The following is a 20,545-nucleotide window of genomic DNA, read 5'->3' on the forward strand; positions in this document are numbered from 1 at the left end:
TCTCAAGATCCAACCGTAGGACAACATGTCACGATACAAGTTCTATTTCTAGGAAAAATCCAATTTTCACATTTGGAGGAGATGAGCACTGTGAACCAATAAATACCACCAATGATGATGAACCAAGCAAATAACTTCATAATTTGGAATGTACACGGAGCTAACAATAATACATTCAGGAGGAACTTTAGAGAAATGTTAGATTTACACAAACCTTGCATGGTTACACTCTTAGAGACTAGGATGAATAATCATATCCTCATCCTTAATGACTTCAACTTCACTAAAATGATTGAGATACCAGCGGAAGGAAGGTCTGGTGGGATGGTCATCCTTTGGGATCAGAACATGGTTACAGTTCACGACCTTCACTCGAAAAGACCATGTCATCCCCGCAATAGTTGAGATACTTCCCAAACGCATTTCTTGGTTATTTAGTGCCATTTACACAAGTACTTGTAAGACTACTAGAAATATTATGTGGGAAAACACATGTCTGCTACCTACAATGGACCATGGCTAATTGGAGGTGATTTTAATGATATTCTTAGCTCTAATGAAAAGTTTGGTGGAAAGTCTGTTAGTCTAAATAGATGCTCAAAACTTTGGTCTAGTATTAACATGTGTAATTTAATTGATTTAGGCTTCAAAGGGTGCAAGTTTACATGGTCAAACCACAGGAAGAGAAGAAAGGGCCTCATTACGGAGAGATTAGATAGAGTCTTAGCCAATGAAGAGTGAATTAAGTTATTTCCGCATAGATTAAGTTATTTCCGCATAGTTCTATTGTTCATTTACCAAAAACCTACTCCGACCACAATCCCATATCAGTTAAACTTTTTCCTAACCCCTATAGATCTTCGATAAAACCTTTTAGGCTAGAATCTATATGGTGCTCACGCCCTGAGTTCATTAAAGTTGTTACTAGTAGTTGGAAAAATAGAGACATAAATAGTGCCATTTCTAGGTTCGAGTATAATGTCAATATTTGGAAAAATGGAAGTTTTTGGGAACTTTTTCCATAAGAAAAGAAAGCTACTAGCAAGATTGAATGGTATTCAGCGATCCTACAATAATTCCACTAGTACCTTCATCCAAAATCTAGAAGCCACCCTCAAGTCTGAGTATAACAATATCCTCAAGCTCGAAGAGGATTATTGGAAAATTCGATCTAGGGTATCTTGGTTAAATGATGGCGATGCAAATACAAGATTCTTTCATCTCACGGCTACGAACAGGAAAAGAAGAAATAGGATTTCTTTCTTTAAGAATGAGCAAGGCAACTGGATTGATGACCAAGAGGCCATTATGAGTCATACTCTAAGTTTTTTCAATGATATATTCACAACATCTCACATGTATACAAATTGGAGGAGTATATCTACAGACCCAACGACTTTTGATCACCTAGATTTATCCATCTTAGATAATCACCTATTAGATAGTAAAATTACTAAGGCTCTTTTTTCTTTTAAATCCTTTAAGGACCCAGGACCGAATGGTCTCCACCCCTTTTTCTTTCAAAAATATTGACACATCGTAGGGAGATCAGTTACGGATTTTTGCCATAAGATTTTTGATAGTCAACATGTCCCTGAACCTGTTAATAATACCTTCATCTGCCTCATACTAAAAGTTCCCAATGCTAATAATCTTAAGAACTTTAGGCCAATAGGATTATGTAATACTATTTATAAAATTATCACCAAAATTATTGCCAATAGAATTAAACCTTTCCTAAACAACTTAATTGGTCCCTACCAATCAAGTTTTATAAAGAATAGAAGAGCTAGTGATAATGCTATTATTATCCAGGAAATTATCTCTAAGTTTAATAAGACAAAATGGGCAAATGCTACTATGCTTTTGAAAATCGACCTTGAGAAAGCATTTGATAGACTTGAATGGTCTTTCATTTATCGTACCCTTTATTAATTTAAATTTCCTCCAAAAATTAAGAAGCTTATCATGTCGTGCATCTCTACTAGTAATATATCCATCCTGGTAAATTCTCCCCCTCTAGAGGCATTAGGCAGGGCAATCCGATATCACCTTATATTTTCATATTGTGCATGGAAATGGTTTCTCGTCATATTTGCCATCAAGTAGACATTAAGGCTTGGGACCCTATCAAACTCACTACAAAGGAACCCCATTTTTCTCAACTTTTCTTTGCGGACGATCTGACTCTAATGGCAAAAGCTAATATCAAATCTAGCATGTCTATCCATAGATGCCTTAATTATTTTTGTGAATTATCTGGTCATAAAATTAATTACTCCAAGTCAAAAATCATCTTCTACAAAAATTGCAAAGATTATATAAAAAATAATATTACCAATATCTTTAATATGAAAGTCAGTAACACCTTTGGAAAATATCTTGGTTTTTCAATCCTTGATAAAAAGCCTAAGACTACTAATTTTCAATATATTTTAGACAATATGCGCACTAGACTCGCTAATTGGAAGACAAACTGTTTGAATATTGCTAGTAGAACTATTTTGGCTACAAGTGCTTTAAATAGTATATTAAATCGTACAATGCAATATACCATCTTGCCAACAAAAATCCACAACCTTATTGATAAAGTCCAAAGGAATTTTATATGGGGCTCCACCGAAGATAGGAAAAAACTCCATCTGCTAAATTGGGATACTATCACTAAGAGCAAAGACAATGATGACCTAGGTGTAAGAAAAGCTAAGTCTAAAAACCTGGCTCTTCTAACAAATATTACTTGGAGAATGTTGAATTATCCTAATTTTCTATGGTCTAGATTATTAATTAATAGTTATTCCAGTAAGTTCTTAAAAGTCAATACATCTTTTATATGGAATAGTATTAATAAGGGATGGTTCTATTGCAGCAAATGAATCCTTTAGGGTATTCACAACAAGTCAAATTTAAAGATTTAGATTTTGCGCTGGATTCCAAATACTTCAGCATTTCAGAACGGCCCTTTAAACATTTCCGATCACAATCTAACAATCAAAGACCTCAGGCTCAATAATAACTGGGACTTCTCTATGTTGTCTTTTACTCTTCCAAACAATATTATTGAGCTCATCTATACAATTCCTCTATTCATGACACCTGCTAATTGCGACACTCCCTTGTGGTCTTTAAATAATAGTGGAATGTTTGCCACCAACTCTTGTTATGAGTTAATTCATAATAATAACAATTGTGACAAAAACTTCACTTGGATCTGAAAGTTACATTGCCCAAATAAAATAAAATTCCTTCTATGGCAATGTTATCATGATAGACTTTCTTGTCGTACTTATCTTAATCACATTGGCATTAACATTGATGCACTCTGTCCTATGTGCAAAAAAGAGGAAGAAACTATCACTCACATCTTTTACAACTTTACTATTGCTCAAAATTTCTGGAGGAGTCTGGGAGTTCCCAACCTATCGCACTTGGGCAACAGCCACTGGCTCATGGCCCTAAAAAATATGTCTATTACCCCCTCGTATACGTTTATTAACTGGAAAAACATGTTTCCTTTTGCAATTTGGAGCTTGTGGATCAATAGAAATAATAATAACTAGAATAATATGGATGTTCTCTTATTCCCTCTAACTTTATCATGCATGTCATTGAATATAAATTTTTCACAAAAAGAGAATCCAACTTGTCAAAAATAAGAACTTTGAATGTTAAGTGGTATAGATCATCTCCTGGTTGGTATAAACTGAACACTGATGGTGCTTATAAAGGAAATTTATTGTATTGTGGTCTTGGTGTGTTCTTAGAAATTATAATGGCGACTGCATAGTTGGTTTTTCTAAATGTGCTTATGCAGGTTCGGTAACTCAAGCTGAATTACTGGATCTTATGGAAGAACTCCAGCTAGCAATGAATTAATCGCACGCCTCTTGAGATTGAGACAGATTCCACGGAGGTAATCAGAATTCTTGAACATGGTTATCCCACTCTTGACACATTAATTCGCGATTGCATGTCTTTAATGCTCCAGTTGCATAAGGTGGTACTCAAGCATAACTTCCGAGAAGGCAATAAAGTAGCTCACTTTTTGGGAAAGAAAGCTTCTTGTTAGTCTGATATCAACAAAACAACTCATTTTACGGTTCCCCCTCCATTAGTAGAATCCATAGTTCATTCTGATAGAGAAGGAACACATACTGTGAGAATAATTTCGGATAGTATATGCACCAAGTTGGCTGAACTTGGTAATCAAAATGCCTTAGAAGGCATTTCTATGATTTTGTAATATCTCTGACATTTTTAAGCATTAATATAAATATTTCTTATTCTGTCAAAAAAAAAGCTTTACGGGAATTTTCTAGTATCATTAATCTCATCTTCGTCTGTTTATTTTGAACTTTAGCCCTAAAGCTTTGCAAGCTCTTCTTTTTTCCTTTGGACTTATCAGAGGCTGATTTAGAAAATGAATTTTATGAGTTATAAGTTTACGAATGATGGCATCAAGTACATATAACTAGGTTTTAATTAAAATTATATATATTTAATGAATTTCTTAATACAAATAAGAATTTGGACTAACGGTACTGACCAAACTCGTACTTTATCTTGTTGCTCTAGCCCCGCCCCCTGGCACATATTATATTCATTTCAAACCATAGATTTGTATCTTTCTTTTAATCAATGAATCTCTTATCTTCTGCTCTCTTCTTTTGATTGTCTTTTCATTTTATGAGAGCAGCCAACTTGTCCCTTCATCAAACTAATTAAATATAACGATCAGATCAGTCGTTTTGACATTTAAAAGTCAATTTCCTTATTTGATATTTTTCGTAGATTTAATTATTGTCTTATAACTTGTGGGGATGGACAATTTGATTCCCGAGTGGTCGGGAGTGATTTGGAACAGTTAGTTCCTAACTTGAAGCTTAAAATTGGAAGAGTTAACCAATGTCAACATTTTGAGTAAACGACTCCGAATTAATATTTTGTAAGTTCCAATGGATTTATCTGATGATTTTGAATGTGTATGTTTGTTTGGTTCGGGCCTCGAGTGGCCCAGGGTCGATTCAGCGTTTCTAGTTGAAAATTGAGATTTTAAACTTAAGAGAATTTGAGATTTTTAGTTTGATACGTGATTCTTAGTTTTGATGTTGTTTGTAACATTTTGAGTCTTTGTATAGGTTTGAATAAGGTATATGAACTTATTCGGATGATTGGACAGGCCCCGAAAGGCTCGGATGAGTTTCAAGGTGGTTTAGAACTATTTTTGTAGAGTTGGCAGACTTCTAGTATCAGGTGCAGTAGCACCTGCGATATTGTGGTCACAGATGCGAGGTTCACACCTGCAGAAGGGAATTGCGCACCTGCGAAGGTGGGCTTAGGCAGGCTAGTGCGCACTGCAGTGCAAGGACTCACACTTGCGAGAATGCCTGACAGATGGATTTAGGACGAGGTTTAGCTCATTGTTACCATTTTTGTATGTTGGAGATCGGGAAAAGGCAATTTTTCAGGAGATTTTTACTCTAATCTTAAGAGTAAGTAATTTCTACTTGATTTTGATCATATATCTTAATTTTTCATGAATTTTTACACCTAAAATATGGAATTTGAAAGTAAAATTTGGGGTTTTACTCAAGAGAATATAATTTGAGATTTTGAACATTATTTTGAACTCGTTTTTGGAAACTAATTACATATTTAGACTTGTTGGGTTATAGGTCAACAAGATCTAGTCCGAAAATCATATTTGATCATGTGGGGCTGGATTGACTTTTTGAGAATTCATTAAAGATTAAAGTTTTATTGTTTGGAATTGTTTCCTATGATTTTATTTGATCTTATTGAGTATTCTTTTACTAGATTCGAGCCGGTTGGAGGAGATTTTTAAAGAAAAGACAGATGTGGAAGGTTGAAGCGGTTCCTAATAGAGATAAATCTCTTGGTTACCCTTGTTCAAAGGGAATTCACCTAAAATGGACTTGATTGCTATGTGTTGAGTTGAGGATGATATATACGTAAGGTGAAAAATGCTTATACACGGACCAAAGATTATACCATATTTGGGATAGTTTTAGGTTTCTTTATACTTTGTTTGATTATGTATCCTTCATGACAAATGCTTTACTTGATTGTGTGACTACATGGGCTTTGTAATTATGTTAAATATTATGTCTACGCTTATGGTTCCTTATTTGGACGAATGATGCATTCTTGAAATATTGAATTGTTTTGCTTTAGCTGTAGTCATACTTCATTGTCATGAACATATATTCATATATTTATTTCTATGTCCTCGGGCACCACACACAATTATATGAGCTTAAAAGTGCATGAGGGTATATTCCGTGCGGATTGATATATTTATGTGAGATACTTTGTCACACTGTGACATATGAGCGGATTGATGACTAATATTTGAGCTATTGAGTATTATAATGGATTGAGTTGCACGCTGTAACGGTAGCACTTGGATATGAACCTGTCCCTCTGGAGTCGGGTGATCATCCATGTTACAATAAGCCTTATGAACGCAGGCACATAGAACTATGCTTTGAGAGGGGTGTAGACATGTGATTTTTGACCCTCCCCAAGATTTTACATATTTTAGCATGTAAATATTTAATTTAGGCCTAATATAGCTATTTCAACTCATTTTTACTCTTTTACATTTATTTTATTACAAGAAAACGAAAATTACAAAAAATAGATTCGTTAATGTTTTATAGTCATTTTTTTAACCTTGAAAAAAATACCAAAAAATAGTTTTGTTTTAACGGTCAGTCTTATTTTAATAATTATTTTTTACTTAAGTAGGGCTAATTAATATTTTTAGTAAATTAAGCTAATTTTAAGCGTAGCTAGTCATAAAGGCCCAAGTTTCTAGCTCATTCCTTAAGCCCAATACCCAATACCCATTAAGCTAATCCTAGGAGACCCTTCTAGACTTTTTTTGGAACAATAAATAAAAAGACCCTAAAGACCTAAGAGCAATTAGTACAAAAATACACATTTAGACCTAGATCTATATAATAGTGGTAATGCCTAATGCTGGAGGGGACCAAAAATTAGAATCCGCCGGTGAACCTAGAGCTAGACCCCTAAAAATCAACCGCAAATCTCTTTCTTTTTTCAGAAAAACGACAGCTTCATGCCCAAATTCCACTTTTTTTCTGATTCTTAAACCATCTTTCCTTTCCATTTGAAGACACACACATATACAGAAGGAGATTAAACAAAGGAAATGGAAGTTTAGCCATCAAATAGCTAAAAATAGCTTTAAACCCAGCTGACTACAAAATGAAAAACACTCTTCCCCCTTTGATTTTTGGATTTATCTCCTTTCTCTCAAAATTCAACTCACACGTATAAATACTACACTACTCATAACAAAAGGGGAGGGCACATCGAGTTCTGGTGAAAGTTCGAGGTCGACAGTGCATGCCTTTCCGTCGAGGTCTCTATCACGATTCCATCTTTGGAACAAATCATCAGTTGAAAAATCAAAAGTGAAAGTTTAATATTAAGGTTCTTCCCTTTCTCTGTTTATCAATTAGTATCTGGATTCTACTTTGTTCTTGCTTCAAAATATTTTTCTTCGGACATGTCTCCTCTCACTTAAGTTTGCTTAAATTTTGTTTGCATTAATCTTGTGTCAGTTTTTTTTTTTTTTAATCTTTCTTTTATAAAAAAAAAATGGCACAATTTAGTTTACTGTGTTAATACATTAGAGGGGAAATTAATATTAAGCAGTAGTAATTTGAGGGCAATTTTTGCCAAAATTAGTGATTTGAATTATGAACTTTTCATCTATGTTATTAATTTAAAATCATTTAAGAGGTCCACATTGGAATTAGGATGTTAAATAGGTTAACGTTTTACATGGATCTTGTGTAAATATTTCTTTACAATATTTTATTCCTTAATTGATGTTTTATTGCTTTGTTTTTTTTTTTGTAATTCCTTATTTTATAAGTTAATATTATTTTAATTTATTTGACCAAAGTTGAATATTATCCTTTAGGCATAGAAACTGTAATATGAAGAAGAAAAAGAAGAAGGGGCTAGGGGGTTCATTCAATTAAATTGGGAAGAATTGGGTTTGTTGGTCTTTAGAAATAATTGGAAATGAGTTTTCCTTCATGTGTTGGATCGTGGGGGGTGACATAAAAAATTGGATCTGGGCCAAATAATAAGCTAGTCCAAATATCGATATTGCTACAAGCTAGCCAGCCTTTCCATGAGTTATTAACCTCATTTCCTCCATAATATTATTCATTTCCCATGGCCTCCGCAAAGTTGAAATACGTAGTTGCTTTAGGTGCGTTATTTTAAAAAACTAATTTCCTAAACTCGGGTGCGCATTTATGTGACCCAAATCCAAATCCCAACAATGTTAGATAAAATATGTCGTAGACCGCGGGTGCATTTATGTGATGTGGTTCAAGACGTATTTTAGATGACGTTGAAGTTTTTCCTAAAAATTAATTAAATAAAGCGGTTAAAGTTAAAATTGAACCATAGGTTAAAACATGTATAAAAAATCAGATAATAGGCCAATAATAGCAGTTGAGCGACCGTGCTAAAATCACGAAACTCGGGAATGCCTAATACCTTCTCCTGGGTTAACAGAATTTCTTACCTGGATTTCTGTGTACGCGGACTGTAATACAGGGTCAATCTTTTCCTCGATTCGGAATTTGAACCGGTGACTTGGGATACCATAAATTATCCCAAGTGGCCACTCTGAATTTTAAATAAAATATTCCTGTTTCGATTGTCACTTTAATTGGAAAAACTCCCTTATACCCTTCCGGGGCTAGGAAAAAAGGAGGTGTGACAGCTCTGGCGACTCTGCTGGGATTAAGAACCCAGAACTTCTGGTTCAGGGTTCAAGAATTCGAGCTTAGAATAATTGTTATATTTGGCTATATTTATCTGATTCTATTACATGTTTGGGCCTAATGTGCTAAATGTTGCTTTTTACCGCTTTGATATTATTTGAACTGTATATAAACTGCTACAAAACCCCTCTCTTCTCTCTCCTGAGGAGTGCACGCTAGCGTGACTTCTTTCTGTTAGTGTCATATCCCAAATAGAACGAGGTTCGGACAAGTTGCAAAGCCGGATGATCTTTTTGTTACCGGTACGCAGCCCCCTCTCGGCTCGAGTTGCCCGCTCGGGTAAGCCAGGTCTAGAACAATAAACCCAGGTTTTAAACCTAATATAACAAAGCATCATGTCGGATCCCTAGTAGGAATGCTTGTCTGCATCATGTGCATTTGACTTTGGAGACTCAACACAGGGGTTGGGTCTGTCTAGGACAGGTGTACCCGAAATGAAAAGACCATCCTGATGCATTCTACTTGATACTTGTGCATTATTGCTTCGGATTTGTATGTTGACCGGCTTCTAGAATAGGGAAAGAAAATAAAAAAAATGAATGAAAAAGAAAATCAAAAAATAAAGAAGTGAGAGGTAGCTATTCCAAGTCCGAAATGCTGACCGAATTTTCAAAAAAAAAAAGAGAAAGAAAATAAGTGATTGTTTTCAGAAGTCATGTTTCCTCTGTTCCACAAAAAATGGGCGAACTACGCGGGTCTGATTCTCACCAGATGTGAGATACGTAGGCAAACCTCATCGGTTCCGGCCTATAATTTTCAAAAAATCCAAAATATTTTCCTTTACTTCCTCTCTAGAAAAGCCTTTTGTTTTAGATCCCAATTTTCAAAAACTCCAAAAAATAGTTTTCATTACTTGCTTCTTTAGAAAGCCTTTCTTTTAGACCCTAATTGTTCTTTTTTAAAAAAAATATACAAAAATATTTTCTTTTAATTTCTTCCAAAAATTCAAAAATATTTTCATTCTTCTTTCAAAATTGAAAAGAAAATTCAAAGTTCAAAAATATTTTTTTAGAGGCATTTCTTGCATAAATTCAAAATAAAATTCCAAAAATATTTTCTTTCTTCTTTAGAATTTTTTTCTTTCGAAATTCCAGAAAATTCAAAAAAAAAATCTTTCTTCTTTAGAAGTCTTTCTTTGCAAAAATGCTGAAGAAAAATCAAAATCCAAAAATATTCCCTTTCTTCTTTATAAGTCTTTCTTTTAAAAAAATAAAATGAAAAATTCAAAATCCAAAAAAAAAAGTTAGTTTGTTTACTTTATTCATGATCTTCCCGAACTACGCAAGATCTGATTCATGTTCCCACATGATACGTAGGCAACCCACATCAGGTTCGATCACCATTAAAAAGGAATGAAAAAAATGAAGAAATGAAAAAATGTTGATAATAATAAGGACCGGCTGAGTCCATTCTAACATGTTTTATTTTGAATTGTGAAGAAAGTTGAGGTGGTCGGTTTGTGGTAAGCTGGAAACACAAGATCCAAGGAAAAATGATAACTGACATCAAAGCTTTTACAAGTGCTCAAGAGACTCAGGGTCAGAGGGTTCAACAAGAGTCTACTGTGTTTGAGAAAAATAGAATACTGAAACAGCAAATGACCGAAATGTGTCAAGCATGGGCCAGTGGTCAAGGACAGCCTCATCATGAGTCACAATTTGCTACACAGCAAGAGCAGTACCACTCTCCTGAGTACCACTCGTACTCGTTTGATCTTCCTGCAAACATTGAGAAGCCTGCCCGAAAGATGGTACAGGAAGAAATGACCCAAAGAGTGAAAAGCTTAGAACAACGGTTGAAAAACATGCAAGGGTTGGCAGGTCAAAAGAGTGTTGCCTTCAAAGATCTATACATGTTCCCCGATGTCCACTTGCTGCCTGGTTTCAAGACTCCCAAATTTGAAAAGTATGATGGACATGGAGACCCCATAGCCCACCTGAAAAGGTATTGCAATCAACTAAGAGTTGTGGAAAGAAATGAAGAATTGCTAATAGCTTATTTTGGGGAAAGCCTTACGGGTTTAGTATCCGAATGGTTTTTGGATCAAGACACATCTCGCTGGTACGTCTGGGATGACATGGCATAGGCCTTTGTCAAACAGTTCCAATACAACATCGACATCGCCGCAGACCGCAATTCCCTTTCAAACCTGAAAAAGAAACCAAATGAAAGTTTCGGGGAATATGCCATTAAATGGAGAGAGCAAGCGGTTAGAGCTAAGCCACCCATGGATGACCACGAGCTAATCACTGTCTTTATTCGTTCTAAAGAGCTAGATTATTTTCAAAACATGATGTCCGTATTGGGTAAATCCTTCTCGAAAGCAATCAAAATGGGGGAAATGGTTGAGAATGGTCTTAAGACAGGCAAAATTATAAGTCAAGCAGTTCTCAAAGCCGCAACTCAGGCTGTTCAGATTGAATCTGATAATTTTAGTGACACGAATAAGAAGGACGAAGAAATCATGATGACATCAGGGTCGAGAAGAGGCCCCAGGAGAACATCTCGAAGGTATGATCAGCCTCCTCAGGTTTTTCATGACTCCCCAAAGCAGTATTATCCACCTCAAAACCCTCAATACTCTGTCGCTCCACCTCAGTATGTTGTCCAGCCACCAAAACACCCCAGAAGGCGAGCACGAGCATCACGAAATCTCCAACAGCCTCCACAAATTTTTTAGGTGCCCTATAACCCACATCTAAGCCAGAGGTATAAAGGGGAACAAATGTTGAAAGATAATTTTACACCAATAGGAGAGTCATATGCAAGCTTATTTGAGAAGTTAAAGCATTATGACATGATTGCACCTATTCCTCCAAATTATGTGGACCCACGTGCGAGAAGCTTTGACCCTTCTAAAAGGTGTGAATAAAATTCCAATGCCCAAGGGAACAATGTTAAAAGCTGTCGGGATTTGAAAAGAGAAATAGAAAGGATGATCCAGGAAAACCTGATTGTGATCCAAGACAGTGACACCCAGAATATTATGCAGAATCCTTTACCTGCACATCATGATGCACACTTTGTGGGGATGATGCCTGGTGACATGGAGTATGAGAATCCTCTCGGGAACTTGCTAACTGAAGATAATGATTTTGAAATTGGAGAAAGCTATGGTGATTCTGATGAGCAAATTTATGACTAAATGTCAAGCTTAGCAATTGAAAAGTCATTCTCTCCTCACTACGAAGGAATCTTGGTAGTTTGTTTTGATGTTTTTTCTGTTATCTGGGTTATTTCAGGGTTGTGATCAAGATTTTATTTATTTTATTGAGTCAAACCCTTCTATCCCTCCGTTCTGTTTGTGTGAGTCTTGTCTGTCTGTTCTGTTGCTATTTTCATTATCCGAGTTATTTTAGGGTTGTAACTCGGATTTTAGGTTGTTTGTCTTGTTGTCAAACCCTTTCATCCTTTACTCAATAAAATATAGTTTGTCCTTTTGTGTCATTCCATTCTTAGTTCTTTTCTCGCTAGTTCTAATGACATGACATGCATGTGGAAATTTTGGCCAGATCTTAGAAACTGATTTAATCTGGAATTGGATAACAGAAAAAAATACTTTTGAGGATGAATAAAGAGTTGAAATACTTTGGAATTAAGGTCAAGTAAAATTCACCTTCAAATCATTGTGAAGATCGGGCTTGAGGATGTTTAAGCAATTGAAGTTTGTTGGAAAGTTTGACACTAAGGGATGGAAAGTGTCTTGAGACCACGACACACCAAGAAGACAAACATGTTCGTCAATGCTATGATGGGGAAAAGATACTATGTTTGGCATTCTCGAGGTTGGGATGCCCTTTTTCTGCTACCCAAAATACTTTATACCCTTTGTCACCCCTTTGAGCCTGTGTTATTTTCTTTGACCACCCTCTTTTGGAATCAAGTTAGAGTAAAGAGTCAAAAAACAAAAAAAATGATGAAAAAAAAGGAAAAGAAAAAGAGAAAAAAAGTCCATGTCCCCAAGAGTACAAACTGGGGCAATTCTTAGAAAGTTCAAGTGAAAAAAAATGAAGAAGAAAAGAACTGTCAAAGGTCCATGGCCATCAGAAAATAGAAGCTGGGGCAAACAAGAAGGAAAAAATGAGAAAAGAAAAAGAAAAAGAAGAAAAAACAGAAAGAAAGAAAGAAATAGTTAGGTCAGATGTTTGAACTACGTTCGACCTGATTCCTTAAAAAAAATGATACGTAGGCAGCCTCACGGTTCGGTCCAACCAAATAAGAATTTAAAAGAAAAAAATTCAAAACAATTCCCCAATAGCTGAAACTGGGGCAAAGATTTTATTTCATTTTTAAAAGAGTCGATTCCAAAATTTGTAAGTATACAACCCCGTCATCTTTAGTCTGTTTTGAGCCTCATGTCGGCCTTTCGTCCAACCCTATCCAAAAACCTTCCAAATAAAGACCTCCCGATATGCCTTCGATAATGCAAAGAGAAGAATGCAATGAGCAACGATTCTCACGCGACAAACCCTGTCAAGTTGCTCGCACAAGAAAGTAAAAGAAAAAGAAAAAGAAAAGAAAAATGAGAGAGTTTTACTAGTGAAAACCCTCATGAGCACTGTAAAACGACGGCAAGCAGAGATGAATAAATAAGAGAGATTTGTTGGTGAAAACCCCCCGGGGCACCACTAGTCGAAAGTGAGTCGTGAAGATGATACAAAGAATTTGCACGAACAAGCCCGACTTCAAAGCTCATAAGAATGTCAAAATCGAAGATTGGATTAGTTTGATAGATAAGGTCGTTGAGTCTAAAATGCATGTCATGACCATTAAGGTTAGTTATTGAAAAAAAAATTCTTCCTTCTGTCCTTCTGGCAGGGGCATTTCTTGTTAATATTTTGTTTCTTTGCGTCATTGTGTCTTTCACCCTAAGTTAGTCCTTCTCAAAACAAGCAAGAAAAGATTTCAAAATCTGCTACCAGCTTTTCAGTTGCATAAAGTGAATTTGGCCAGCACACTCAGTTATTACTACCAACATGCTTTGAGGATTCATGCAAAGGCTTCCCCAAAAGACTCTTGTCAGCCTATTGGCGCAAGCAAAGATAACTGGTGAATTTTTCTAGCAGACAAATTGCTCAAAAGCAGGAAGCCATTCAAGATATCGGAAAAGGTCACCTAAGCAAAGATCTCCAATTGGGATAAGGCTGTTTGAGATGCAAATACAAATGGTACTGGTGTGAAACAATTTGGGTTGATGCAGAGCAAAAGTTTCTTGAAACCGACTCAAGCTGATTGAGCAGAAGCCAAGGTGCCCAATACTCAAGGCCACAAACTGACCACCATTTTTAAAACTGACAAATCTTTTTTTGTGTGAAACAGGAACAAATCAGTGCAAGGAAAATGGTTCAAAAAAAAAGAAAAAGAAAAGAAGAGAAGAGCCAACAAAGGGAAGTTTCTCAAATTTTTGTCTTTATTTGTCTTGCTATTGTTCAAAATCTTGCCGTTGATCTTCATATTTTTCCTCTTAGGATAAAAATTACTAGTCTGATGGATCTTCCTCCCGATCAAAATCTTAGTCTGATGAATCTTTCTCCTAAGATAGAAAACCTAGTCTGACGAATTTTCTCCTAGGATAGAAATCTTAGTCTGATGAATCTTTCTTCTAAGATACCGAAAAAGAGACCTAGTCTGATGAACTTTTCTCCTAGGATCGAAATCTTAGTCTGATGAATCTTTCTCTTAACATAGAAAACCTAGTCTGATGAACTTTTCTCCTAGGATCGAAATCTTAGTCTGATGAATCTTTCTCCTAAGATAGAAAACTTAGTCCGATGAATTTTCTCCTAGGATAATAATTTTAAAAAAAGGGGAAGTCTGAATTTGAAAAAAGAAGAAGGGAAGTCTGGATTTGAAAAAAGAGGGTCAATTTTTAGTTTTCTTGAAATCAGGGGTCCCGCTTGGAGAATAGGGTCAGTCTTTACTTTAGTCAAGCTTAGTTTATAGTTTTCCGCAAGTTCAATCACGCATAGGAGACGCACATCCTAGTCGAGTCATTAATTTTACTCTCATCATTGCATCCTTCATCAGCAGCGCACGTGATTTATAGTTTTGCTAACAACTCACAAATCTTCCTAGTGTAAAACTGGGGTAGAAAAAATTTATTTGTTCTGTCTGTTTTGTTGTAGAATCAGGCGTCCACCTGGAGAACAAGGGAAGACAGTTCAAGCTTCAAGGGAAAGCAGTTTCAGAAGAAAGCATGTCAAGTTCAGCAATCAGGCGCCCACCTGGAGAACAAGGGAAGACAACTCAGGTTTCAAGGGAAAGCAGTTTTGAAGGAAGACAACTCAAGAACAAGGGAAAATAGTTCAAGTTTCGAGGAAAAGCAGTGTAAGTTTCAAAGGAAGACAGTTCAAGTTTCAGCAATCAGGCACCCACCTGGAGAACAAGGAAAAACAATTTGAGTTTCAAGGGAAAACAATTCAAGTCTTAAAGGAAAACAGTTCAAGTTAGAAGTAGCAGAAGCTCCTGGTAAGAAGGCGAGTCAATAGACGAGATGATCAATGGAAGTAATCTCAGTCCAGAATTTAAAAAAAAAAAACAAAAAAAAATTAGAAAAAAAAAGAAAGGGAAAACTCCAAAATGCAGAAGCTGAATCAAGAGGCGGATTGCTCAAGACATGACTGAGGTCACAAGCACTGCATGTCCGATCTTGATCCAAAAAGCTAAAGAAGAACGAGCTAACACCTGCAGCTAACAAGCGCCGAGGTTCAAATCTAAAGTCTGCATGAAGAACCATTCAAGACTCCAGATCAAGCTTTAGAAGACTTATAGATAGGAATCTTGTAACTCATAGTTGACAGGCTTAGTTAGTCTTTTTCATTTTTTGATTTTTGATGTAATAACAGGACTGTAGACCGGAACCTCAACGGAACGGCACCTCGACCGGCTCTCCACCTCGGCATACTCCATCATCTCACTCACTTATGAACTACATGTGGCCTGATTCCTTTATAGCCAAGGATATGTAGGCAGCTCATATACCAGGACTCGGTCAAATTTCCCTTTTCTTTTAGTTTTGGTCTCCTTAAATCAGGGTCGGGTCAAAAAATCTGTCTAGTCGTTCTTTGTCCGAAAACTCTTCGCGTTTCCAATCAAAGAGGGGCAGCTGTAGACATGTGATTTTTGACCCTCCCCAAGATTTTACATATTTTAGCATGTAAATATTTAATTTAGGCTTAATATAGTTTTTTTAACTCATTTTTACTCTTTTACTTTTATTTTATTACAAGAAAACAAAAATTACAAAAAATAGATTCGTTAATGTTTTATAGTCATTTTTTTTAACCTTGAAAAAATACCAAAAAATAGTTTTGTTTTAACGGTCAGTCTTATTTTAATAATTATTTTTTACTTAAGTAGGGCTAATTAATATTTTTGATAATATTTTTAGTTAATTAAGCTAATTTTAAGCGAGCTAGTCATAAAGGCCCAAGTTTCTAGCCCATTCCTTAAGCACAATACCCAATAACCATTAAGCTAATCTTAGGGACTCTTCTAGACTTTTTTTGGAACAATAAATAAATAAAAAGACCTTAAGGACCTAAGAGCAATTAGCACAAAAATACACATTTAGACCTAGATCTATATGATCTATATAATAGGGATAATGCCTAATGCTGAGGGGACCAAATATTAGAATCCGCCGCTGAACCTAAAGTTAGACCCCTAAAATCAACCGCAAATCTCTTTCTTTTTTCAGAAAAGACGGCAGCTTCATGCCCAAATTCCACTTTTTCTGATTCTTAAACCATCTTTCTTTTCCATTTAAAGACACACACATATACAGAAGGAGATTAAACAAAGGAAATGGAAGTTTAGCCATCAAATAGCTAAAAATAGCTTTAAACCCAGCTGACTACAAAATGAAAAACAGCCTTCCCCCTTTGATTTTTGGATTCACCTCCTTTCTCTCAAAATTCAACTCACACGTATAAATACTACACTACTCATAACAAAAGAGGAGGGCACATCGAGTTCTGGTGAAAGTTCGAGGTCGACAGTGCATGCCTTTCCGTCGAGGTCTCTATCGCGATTCCATCTTTGGAACAAATCATCAGTTAAAAAATCAAAAGTGAAAGTTTAATATTAAGGTTCTTCCCTTTCTCTGTTTATCAATTAGTATCTGGGTTCTACTTTGTTCTTGCTTCAAAATATTTTTCTTCGAACATGTCTCCTCTCACTTAAGTTTGCTTAAATTTTGTTTGCATTAATCTTGTGTCAGCTGTTTTTTTTATGTTTCTTTTATAAAAAAATGGCACAATTTAGTTTATTGTGTTAATACATTAGAGGGGTGTCTTTAATAAATATTAAGCAGTAGTAATTTGATGCCAATTTTTGTCAAAATTAGTAATTTGAATTATGAACTTTTCATCTATGTTATTAATTTAGAATCATTTAAGAGGTCCACATTGGAATTAGGATGTTAAATAGGTTAACGTTTTACAGGGATCTTGTGTAAATATTTCTTTACAATATTTTATTCCTTAATTGATGTTTTATTGCTTTTTTTTTTTTTTTTTGTAATTCCTTATTTTATGAGTTAATATTATTTTAATTTATGTGACCAAAGTTAAATATTATCCTTTAGGCATAGAAACTGTAATATGAAGAAGAAAAAGAAGAAGGGGCTAGGGGGTTCATTCAATTAAATTGGGAAGAATTAGGTTTGTTGGTCTTTAGAAATAGTTGGAAATGAGTTTTCCTTCATGTGTTGGATCGTGGGGGGTGACATAAAAAATTGGATCTGGGCCAATTAATAAGCTAGTCCAAATATCGATATTGCTACAAGCTAGCCAGTGTTTCCATGAATTATTAACCTCATTTCCTCCATAATATTATCCATTTCCCATGACCCTCGCAAAGTTGAAGTGCATAGTTGCTTTAAGCGCGTTATTTTAAAAAATTAATTTCCTAAACTCGGGTGCGCATTTATGTGACCCAAATCCAAATCCCAACAATGTTAGATAAAATATGCCGTGGACCGGGGGTGCATTTATGTGACGTGGTTCAAGACGCGTTTTAGATGACGTTGAATTTTTTCCTAAAAATTAATTAAATAAAGCGGTTAAAGTTAAAATTGAACCATAGGTTAAAACATGTATAAAAAATCAGATAATAGGCCAATAATAACAGTTGAGCGACCGTGCTAAAACCACGAAACTCGGGAATGCCTATACCTTCTCCCGGGTTAACAGAATTCCTTACCTGGATTTCTGTGTTCGCGGACTGTAGTATAGGGTCAATCTTTTTCTCGATTCGGAATTTGAACCGGTGACTTGGGACACCATAAATTATCCCAAGTGGCGACTCTGAATGTTAAATAAAATAATCTCGTTTCGATTGTCACTTTAATTGACAAAACTCCCCTATACCCTTCCGGGGTAGAATAAAAGGAGGTGTGACAAAGGGCATTTATCACAGCATCCATACAGTGCTGTGTGTGTGATTGTGAGGGACACTTGTATCAGGCACACGGAATATGTTGAGTGTGTGTGGATTTGGTACTGATTCTACGGAAAGGTTGAGTTTTTAACATGCATACACATCATGCACTTATGTAGGAGCATTCCTTTACCTTTATTTCATGCACATCATTATCTTAGGTGGACTCGGTGAAAGAATTATGCTTTGATCATTATCTTTGAGAAATATGCTTATTACCTTCCTTGGGTGTGATTCATATTGCTATTATTTACTGTTTTAGAGCTATTCCTTCTCTTTATTTACACTTGTAGATTATCTGACCATGAAAGTAAGTATCATGTTGGTCAAAACCTCTTCATTACTTCTTCGAGGATAGACTTGATACTTATTGGGTATATTGTGTCAATTATACTCATACTACACTTCTACATTTCTTGTGCAAATTTAGGTATTGGCCCCAGTGGAGTTCAGAGAGGTGTTAACTATAACACAAAGAAGTGCTGCATATCTGTTTGCAGGCTGTTGGAGTTGCCTTCCTCTCTTTTGTTATTACTGCTTAGTTTATTCAAAAAAATATTGTGAATTTATTCTAGACCTTTGTATTTGATACTCCTAGAAACTCATGTACTCTGTTACAGCAGATCCGAGATGCTTGTGGTGGTTTGTGCTTTGTTATTAGACTTAGCCTTATATATGATATTATTGAACCTGTTTAGAATTATTATATCTATGCTAGTGGATTTATTTATTGATTTGAGATTGTCGGTTTTCCTAGCAAGAATGGGGTGCCATGCGATTGGTAGGTTTTGAGTCGTAATAGGTTGCACAAATCTCACGATTCATGAGCATGTCTAGTAGAGTCTTGCAGATCGTATGAAGACGTCTATACTTATCTTCGAGAGGTTGTGAGACAATTCGGAAATTTCACATTTTTTCTTTCTCTATCACACAACTTTCTTTTATCCTAAAGTTTGAATCTTTACTCTTTTACTCTTTCACAGATGGTGAGAACACGTGCATTAGTCATAGCAGAGAAGGAGCCAAAGCCCCAGATTGTAGCCCCTACTAGAGGTAGAGGTCGGGGCAGAGGCAGGCTAGAGCCAAACCAAGGCATGTGTAGCAGGCCCTACAGCTTCTCAGGCTCGTGCTAGAATAGTTTCTAAGCAGACACGTGTAGCTCCATAGGTGGACCGGGTTCAAGATTATATTATTCCACCTGGACCAGCTCAGGTTCTTGAAGGGTACTACTGCTACTCCAGTTCTTCGGGATTGTTTGATCCATATAGTTGGCTTCTTTGAGATCATGGCTCAAGTGGGTGTACTTCCTATGGAACCAGCTACTTCTCGGATCTCAGACTCTAGTTACATACACTCCCGAGCAAATGGTTCATGGATTTCAGACATCAGGAGTTCTACCAGCTGGTATAGCTCAGCCTCTCATTACAACATGGCCTGAGGTTAGGCCCGTTATGTTTGTAGATGAGTAGAAAAGGATGGATAGGTTGCACAAGTTGCATGCCTCGCACTTTGAGGGTGGTTCTTCAGAGGTTGCCTAGGATTTTTTGGATAGATGTTGTAACGATCAAACCGGTCATTTTGAGTATTAGAACCGTGTTCCCCTATTTGATAATTCTTGTATGTGTATTTGATATTCTATAACTTGGGGGATAGGTTGTTTTTTTCATGGGATTGGATAATGATTTGGAACACTTAGTTTTATTTTTTAAGCCTTAAGCTGGAAGAGTTTATCTAGGTTTGAATTTTGTGTAAACATCCTGGATTAGGCATTTGATGGTTATAGTATGTTAGTATGATGATCTTGGACTTGGGCGTACGTTCAGATTTAATTTTTGATGTTCCTTGGAGATTTTGACTCGAGGTATTGAAAGTTGGCAATTTGAAGAATGGGAGAGTTTATACGTTTGTCTGATTATTGACTTTGATGTTATCGGACGTCGATTTTTGTTCCATGATCGTGGATAGGTTCGTGTTGTCAAATGGAACTTGCGTGCGAAGTTTGGTTGAGGTCTGAGGTGGTTAGGAATGAATCAGATATTTGGTTGGATGTTTAGAAGTTCTTGAACCTAAGAGAAGTTTAACTTGTGATTTGATCTTTGATTCTTAGATATAATGATTTCATATGTGTTTGGAGGCCTCAGATAGGCCCCTCTAGTATTTATGGACTTGTTGGTATGATTGGGCGGGGTCCCAGGGGGCTCGAGTGAGTTTCGAACCATTCAAAACATATTTGAAGTTGGCTAATG

At 35.9% G+C, this 20,545-nt stretch overlaps 2 long non-coding RNA genes across 2 annotated transcripts; both read left to right on the forward strand.

The window, feature by feature from the left end:
• The first annotated feature begins 7,028 nt into the window (after nt 1-7,028).
• LOC138886548 (uncharacterized) lies at nt 7,029-15,844 on the forward strand. The gene is made up of 2 exons (XR_011405552.1): nt 7,029-7,482; nt 14,178-15,844. It is a non-coding gene; the product is annotated as an uncharacterized lncRNA (long non-coding RNA).
• Nucleotides 15,845-16,236: 392 nt separating this feature from the next.
• LOC104239706 (uncharacterized) lies at nt 16,237-20,076 on the forward strand. Its single transcript, XR_714212.2, has 3 exons — nt 16,237-16,948; nt 18,730-19,183; nt 19,283-20,076. It is a non-coding gene; the product is annotated as an uncharacterized lncRNA (long non-coding RNA).
• Nucleotides 20,077-20,545: the final 469 nt, after the last annotated feature.

The sequence above is a fragment of the Nicotiana sylvestris genome, chromosome 2, assembly GCF_000393655.2.
Source record: "Nicotiana sylvestris chromosome 2, ASM39365v2, whole genome shotgun sequence".
Taxonomy (NCBI): domain Eukaryota; kingdom Viridiplantae; phylum Streptophyta; class Magnoliopsida; order Solanales; family Solanaceae; genus Nicotiana; species Nicotiana sylvestris.